The sequence below is a fragment of the Melospiza melodia genome, chromosome 23 (genome assembly GCF_035770615.1).
Source record: "Melospiza melodia melodia isolate bMelMel2 chromosome 23, bMelMel2.pri, whole genome shotgun sequence".
Classification (NCBI taxonomy): domain Eukaryota; kingdom Metazoa; phylum Chordata; class Aves; order Passeriformes; family Passerellidae; genus Melospiza; species Melospiza melodia.
The window spans coordinates 11,007,881-11,015,804 of record NC_086216.1 but is presented as its reverse complement, the minus strand read 5'-3'; the positions used below and the strand labels follow the sequence as shown (position 1 = coordinate 11,015,804).

General features: G+C 51.4%; 1 protein-coding gene across 2 annotated transcripts in view; it reads left to right on the top strand.

Moving 5' to 3' along the window:
• Window positions 1-352: 352 nt before the first annotated feature.
• ZMAT4 (zinc finger matrin-type 4) overlaps window positions 353-7,924 on the top strand; it is a 50,948-nt gene continuing 43,376 nt past the window's right edge. For both annotated transcript variants that reach the window (XM_063175165.1, XM_063175164.1), the window contains exon 1: window positions 353-443. The gene's annotated coding sequence lies outside the window, so the exon portion shown is untranslated. The remainder of the gene's footprint in view (window positions 444-7,924) is intronic.

Below are 7,924 nucleotides of genomic sequence, written 5' to 3'. Positions count from 1 at the left end.
GCTGTGGGGCCGGGCCGGGAGCTGTGGGACCCGGAGCTGTGGGACCCGGGGCTGTGGGGCCGGGCCGGGGGCTGTGGGGCTGGGGGCTGTGGGGCCGGGCCGGGGGCTGCGGGGCTGTGGGGCTGTGGGGCCGGGCCGGGGGCTGCGGGACCCGGGGCTGTGGGGCTGTGGGGCCGGGCCGGGGGCTGCGGGCGGGCGGCCCTGCGGAGCTCGGCGGAGCCAATGGCGCTGCCGGGGAGGAGCCGCGGCCCCGGCCCGGCCCCGCCCGCCGCCCCCCGCCGCACTCGGCCTGGGCTCGGCGGAGCGGCGGGAGCTGCGGCTGCGGCGGCCCCGGAGCGCGGGGCAGCGGCGCCGGCGCCCGGCTGGAGCGGCCCCGCCGCGCCCGAGGCACCGGCCCTGGAGGCGCTGGACATCGGCCCCGCAGGCAGCGGCCGGACCCGAAGGTAGCGGGCAGCGACCCGCCGGCTCCGCGGGGGTGGCTGCGGGGATCTGTTGATGGGAGTTGCAGGAAAGTTTGCAGAGGGAGCGGAGGCTGCTCGCAGCGGTGTCGGTGCGGGCGGTGGGAGGCGGTCCGGTGCCGGTGCGGGCTGGGACTGACTGACCGACCGCCGGCGCGGTTCGGGCGATGCCAGCGCTGCTGCGGATGGAGCCGGGATGCGGGCTCGCCCCCGGGATGCTGTGCCCCCTGTGCCACCCCGCAGCCCGGCGGTGACCGGCGCTCGCCCTGCCAGCGCTCCAGCCCCGCCGATCCCCGGGCTGCTTTCCCGGCGGAGTTTTTAGGGAATGCTGCATCCACCTGTGAGGCGGAGGGCGGAGCAGGCAGGCCTGTGGGTGCAGGACCCTGGGGAAGCAGCCCCTGTGCTGCTGCTGCGGGTGCAGCTCGGGCTGCTCCGCCGGGATGAGCTCCGCACCGGCGGCCCCACGGCCCGGCGGCGGAACGGGAGCTCCCGGGGCTCTTAGGGTACGATCAGAGATGCCTGCAGATGCGGGAAAACAAGGCTGTTCTCTGCATTGTTTGGGAAGTTGGGAGAACTTCCTGAGGTAGCAGGGCGGCTGCAGGGAGGCCGGGGCTGCCGTCCCTGGGGACAGCTCGGCCGGCTGAGGGGACCGGGCCGTGAGGCCGGGGGGCTGCCGGCCCCCACGTGTTGCACCGGGGGTGTCCGGAGGTCAGAGCCCGGCCAAAGCTGTCCCTGGCACAGCGAGAGTGAAATGACCCCTGGTTCGGGCTGTGGGAAGGGTCTCTGGAGCTGCCCCCTGAGCGGATTGCCAGCGGTCTGTGTACCCCAGTGAGTGACACCCGTGCCCCCCTAGCTCCTGACCCCAGTCATGCTTGGGTGCCTGTCCTTGGGACACCCACACGCTCCTCTGAACCTCCCGTGGTGCTGAAGTGGCCTGAGTGTGTGGTATTTGGTGGAGAACACGATTTGCAGAGCGTTGAGTGAAAACCCATCAGTTTGTGCTTTCTGCGTGGGGTTGTGCTGTTTGCTCTTGCACGTGCTGTCCCTCTGCAAAACACAGCCAGGGAGGTGAGAGGTGAGCAGGGGATGCTCTTGGGCAGGAGGGGCATGCTGGACAGAGGAGCTTCAGTTTTGACTTCCTCATCATCCCACAGGAAAGGGAGAGTGACCTGGAGCTCTGCCTGACCCTGCACTGTGCTGTGGGGCAGCGAGTAGCAGGGACCTGATAAACAATGAGAGGTGTTTTGCTAAAGGTTCTAGACAGTGACTCATCTGCTGTAGGAAGGGACAGGAAGGAGAGGCAGCACAGGAGCTTTCTAGAGTACAAATGGGTCTTTCCCCCTGATTTTATCAGAAGCAGGAGCTTGGGAATCCTTTATTACTCTCAGAATAGTGCAGACCTGTAGGTTATAAACCTCCTGATGCAAGTGTCCCTGTACCAGCACCTCTTGCATCCCTGTCCCTGGGGAGGATGCTGATGTTGGGTCACATGCTAGGGTGGGACAGTTCCAAATTTGAGGTGATTTCCAGGCCTCACAATTGATTTTATCTGACCATTTTTATTCACTTGTGAGTTTCTCCGAGTAACTGATCCTAGTCTGTACATTTCACCACGGTTCTGCGTGTGCCTGCCTGCCTGGGGTGTTTCAGAAGTCATTTTCCCTTGCCTCTCAGCTGCTCATTCTTAACTTTTCTCCTTCATCCAGCCTTCCTCCCTCGGGCTTTTCTGCCTTTTTCTGCCCTGGCCAGCACAGAGGAGGTGCAGTGCTGCCGCCTTTCACTTTTTCAGGTGTGCTGCACCTCCCCAGCTATCAGCAGCATTGCTGACTGCCCTCACTTGAAACGTGTCTGTATAAGGAGCTGTTTTTGCTGATATTTGCCTGGATTTGTGTTGTGTGCAGAGGTATTGGTGCAGCCCGTTGGTCCTTGCTGACTGAGCACCTTGCTCACAGCTGGCTTCCTCTCTCTGGGGATTTATGGCTCCTGCGCCACCTCACTTCATTTGCTGGGGATTTACCTGGGAATGCTGATGTCTGGTCAGGTTTGGGGGTGGTGTAATTTCTTTGTAATTTCTCCCTGCAGGAAGGGAGGGAAGATCCCCAACAAACAGCCCTCATGTCAGTGGTTAAGGGCAGAAAATAGTGGGGGTTTGAGAATTATTCCTTTGCAAGAAGCAACTTTTGACCAAAAGTTGGCATATTTTTGAGACCTGTGAGTCTCTAATCATACCCTTTTCCATTGCAAGGTGTTCTTTCACGTTTAGGCAGGCTCTTCAAACCATCTTGGAAAGGGCTGTGGGGTCCTGGGGCTGGTCCTTGCACTGCTGCCCTGGGCACTTTGGGATCTGGGGTTCTCGCTTTATCTGGGTTAAGCTCCCAAGGAAAGAGGTGTGACTTGAGATCCAGAACTGGTTTGAGAGATCAGAACTGGGCCAATTTCTAGGCCAGAATGGGGCTCTGGGTGTCCCAAGGGCAGATTTAGGCACAGAAACAGTTGAAGGTCAAGGTTCTCACCTCCCTTCCTTGCACAGGTGCCTTCCTGTGCTGAACACAGAGCGGGTTATGTGCCTGACAGGGCAGGCAGCAGGACATATGGCAGGACATAACCTTATTACTCCTTTCAAAGCATGAAAAACACCCCTTGCTGAGAAATACTGGAGCTGTGAAATGCAAATGGGGCTGCCCCCAGCAATGGCAGCAGCCTGGGGGAATGGAGAGAAAGCTTTTCTCCATGCCCTACCACCTCACCCTCTGAAGTTCACAGTGTCTGCATCCCCCAGAGGAGGATTTAACAGCACCAGGCTTTGCTGTAACCCTCAGGCACCCTGTGGATGAGCCTGGGTGGAGAAATGGCTGAATGGGACGGTGCTTCCTTGCTCTTTCAGTTTCCTTGTGATTTCCTGCATGCCCTGTTGGTACCACACTGCACATCCTCTGCCCTCCTGGGTATCAGGGAAACAGTCCAGGTTTGGGGCACCACTGATGCCCAGAGGCTGCCCTGCTCTGTCCTGCAGCAAGCTTGAGAGGTTTAATATAAATATAAATATGAATACGAATACAAATACAAATATAAATATAAACATACACCTTTTATGTTTATATATATATATACCTTATATATATATACCATTTACATATATATATATTATATATATACACCTTTTTATATATATATACACCTTTTTATATATATATACACCTTTTTATATATATATATACACCTTTTTTATATATATACACCTTTTTATATATATATATACACCTTTTATATATATATATACCTTTTATATATATATATACACCTTTTATATATATATACACCTTTTTTATATATATATACACCTTTTTTATATATATGTACACCTTTTTTATATATATGTACACCTTTTATATATATATACACCTTTTTTATATATATACACCTTATATGTATACCTTATATACATATATTTTTATATTTTTATATATATGCCTTACATATATTTATATATATTTTTTATATATATACCTTATACATATATATAGTTAAAGTAGGTTTAGTTAAGATATATAGGAGTACCTTTGTGAATACATTTAAAAAGTCGAGAGATATTAAATACATATTTTTTCTGAGCTCTGTGCAGCAAAAACAAAGGGTTTTCCAGGCTGGCTCGTGCCTGCTCAGCCTGGCTCGTACACAGGAGCCTTCGGGTCTGTGTGTTTCTGGTCACCTTGCAGCAGGCACAGGCTGCTGTGGTTTCTGTTCTCCCTTTGCACCCTGTTCTGCTGACACCTGCGTTTTCCTGGGCCTGGAGGTGTGAATGCTTTACCTGGCAGCACCTCCTGCTCCTGCAGAGCAGAAGATGGCTTTTTGCAGGGAGCCGGGGGGAGCCGTGCCACTCGCTTCTTCCTTATTAACTAGAAAGGAATAAAGTTGCAGAGGGATCAGATTTTTGAGGAAGACCCAGAGTTCCAAAATGCTCCTAGAGGATAGATCCCTAATTACCCTCTAATTGCATTAGAGTTTAATTTGTTGTTGTTTTTACTGTAATGTTCCCATTTTCCTCGACAGTTTGCTCTGTTTCATTAACTGGAAATGGCTGGAGATGAATATTTGCAATATCAAAACTTGCCTCTTGTGCAATGCTTGACAGGTTTTAGACCTTTATTGTGCTGTCAGGTGCCTGGGACTCAAACCTCAGGTGCAGCTCTCACCCAAAGGCAGCATTTTGCCTACACATGCAGGTTTGGTCCTGGGAGTTTTGGTGTCTGTCCTGCTTCCAGGAGACATGGAAAAAGCTGAGCTGTCCCCAGAGCAGCTCACGGGCAGCTGCTCTTCAAAAGGCTTGTTTAATCCATTTCTCCTGAGCACAGCGGGGAGCTGGTCTGGAAATGAGTTTGGGAAGCTTCAAAAAAGGGTTTTCAGGAGCTTCATTTAGAAAGCAATAGGGGAGAAGGATGTTGCTGCTCTTAATTCTGAAGCAGAAATATATTTACTCTGCCTTGTTTAAGGGGAAATGGTGTAGAAGGTATGGTGAAGCTTAGACCTGCTTTTTGCCAACGCGTCTTTGTTGGTGAAACAAATCCTTGAGGTGGGAGAGTATAAATAAACCTTTCCAGTTTGTGACACCCTAGAGGTGTCACTTTGATCTGCTTGCTTATATATCACATCCATGTTATCTGTGTGTGCCACAAAGGGCACCTGAGCCCACTGCCCGTGAGCTGGGTGTGATGGAGCTGCACCCACAGCTCTCAGAAAGTGACAGGAACCATGAGGAGCTGCACTGTGAACTCAAAACTGCTCCTAAATTTGATCCAGCCGCTTAAAAACAGTGGGTGGACCTGGTGGCGAAGTGAGACGTTGGTATTTAAAGCTTGGAGGATGCAGCCAGAGACATGACACCCAGCAGTGAGCTGTGAAGGTGAGACATGCTCTGCTTTCAAAATTCACCGAGAAAACGGGAAAAGCTTGGAGGGCTGGATCTGCAGCACCTGGAGTGGCTTGTCAGAAACCCCCAGGAACGGGGTGGAATTGAACACCCACAGCCCTTGAAACCATAAATTAGTGGGTTAAAGCTGCTGCTGTGCAGAGTGCTGTGCAAGCCCCTCTATTATTTGATATACAATGAGCACATGTGAGCTGATTGTGTTAGAGGCAGAGGCTGTTTTGGCCTGGCTGTGTGAGCAGGCTTTCTCAGGCTGGCAATTCCCTGCTCTCAGCTGTAACCCTGGATCTCAGGACACTGGGGATGCCACCTCTGAGCTTCAGTCTTGGCTTCAGTGACAGCACCGAAGCCAGAGTTTAGTTTGACTTAAAATGAAAACTAATTAATCAATTCCGTGTTTTCCACCCTACAGCGTCACTAGTGAAAACATCAAGATGATAACTGTGGGTTCAACTGCTTGTTTGGAAATACTGAGCAATTAGACAAGTTTATGACAATATTATTTCCTGCCACCAGAGATGATCCACAATAGTACTAATTGTAGCAATAATTAATCTGTCTAATTTTCAAGCACGCAGCTGTAGTTCATGGTAGTCTGGCGGGGGCAGGAGTCGCACAGAGTGTGGGGACCCATTATTTTTTCTGTTTAATTATCAGTGCATTTTCAGCTTGTTGTGCTTTTTGAGGAGGCGCTGGGCTGCTCCCAGCAGATCTGGGAACAGGAGAGTGAGGACAGAGGGATGTGAGGAGCCAGTTCCTAGTGCTCTGCTCTGACACTGGGTTAGACAGGACGTTGCAAAGCAGCTGGGATGGTTTTGGCTTTGCAGAACATACAAGGAGCATTTTTGAGCCCTTTTTCCTCCTAGCCAGACCATGAGGCTGGCAGCCACGGGTGCAGGATGATCTACAAACTCCACTTGGAAAACTGATCGTATATGAAACACATTAACTTGTTTTAATGCCTTTCTGTTGCTCCTGAGTACCACAGGGGATGCCTCATAAATACTGTAGGAATTGGAGTCCCCAGACTATGCAGGGAAAGGGAGACCTTTCCAAACCTATGAGTCAGAGCTGGTCTCTGAAAGGAGCAGCCAGTGCCCAGCTCCAGCCCTTCTGCAGTTTAATTTCTAACAGAAATAGAACAATTTGCATTTCTGGGGACCCTTTGGCACGTGGGGCTGGAGCACTGCAGTGGGCATTGATGAACCATTGCTCATCTATTGGTAAGGGACAGAATGGTGGTTTTTTTCCCAGAGTTATCTGAGTGGCTTGTTGAGATGCTCCCAAGCCCAAGGAAGACAGGTCTGACATAAAACTCATAAAATAAAAAGCATGAAACAAAAAAACTCATAAAACATAAAGCAAAAGTCCAGCATGCTTTTGTTTAGTGTGACTGAGAGTGGGAGATGCTCCTGCTTCTTAGAAGAAAGCAAATGCAAACAAAAGGAGGGGTTTATGTTTTCTTTTTTTAATTCAAAGATGGGCAAAGGTAAAGAAAGTGCTGTAGGAAGGATGTAAATGTTTTATGTTTTGCTTAAGATAAAGCTCCTTGTTTGCTGGTGCTCGCAAAGCTAATAGACAGATTACGTGAGGATAAGAAGGAGTTTAATGAAATGTGCCGATACCCTTTAGAGGATGTGGGATTTGGATGTGCAGTTTAATGAGGCCAGAGGTTTAGCTGCTGTGTGCTAACTCTGGCAACATTTGCATTCCTGGTGTCTTGTTTCTAAATCATTTCACTGGTGCCCAGAAGCTGTGCTGTAGCAGGGAGCTGTGGCTGGAGGGAGCAGACAGAGTCCATCGCTCAGCGCAGGCAGGGAGGGTTCCTGGCTGGAGTTTCTCACTGCCTTGGTGGCACCCGAGCTCCTGTAAATCCTCACCAGGTGGCAGTCAGTGAGTCATCTCTGCTGGCAGCACAGGGTGGGAGAGGAGCCATGCTGGGGATGGAGAGCAGCTCAGCCCACCTGCTGCACCAAAACTCGTGGATGACCTGGAGCATCTCTGCCTCTGGTTAAAGTCTGCTGGGCAGGGAGCATTTAGAGCTGTCAGCAGTGACAGCAAACTCATCTGGGGTTAGTGCTGCTGAGCCTGATTGTGGTTTTGGGATGAGGTGCTTTAGCTTAGCCAGCCAGCCAAGCATGCAGCCTTTTATCAGGGATCCAGAATTAAAATAATCCCCCATCAGCGATGGACAGATTTGTTCTCTGGAGGCTTCTCCTAAGTCTGTTGCCACCTTACATGGCTTTTCCTCTTGGGTTTCTGAGCTGAAGCTGATGGGGACTGACAAGCCCTGATTATGCAAAGTACCAGAGGCAACGGGCTGCTTGCATGGGATTCACTCACTGCCATTTTGTGCGGTATTAGGGAGCCATGGAAAAAGTAGGTCCCGCTTATCCAAAAATGAGTGTGTGGTCCTGGCTGGGCTGGGCTGGGCAGCAGTGACCCAGCCAGAGGGGTGCCCCAGCCTGTCTGTGCCCACGCTCAGCCAGTGCTCAGGCTATTTATGTGTCTTTTTGTGAGAAGCCACCGTTTCCATGGCAAC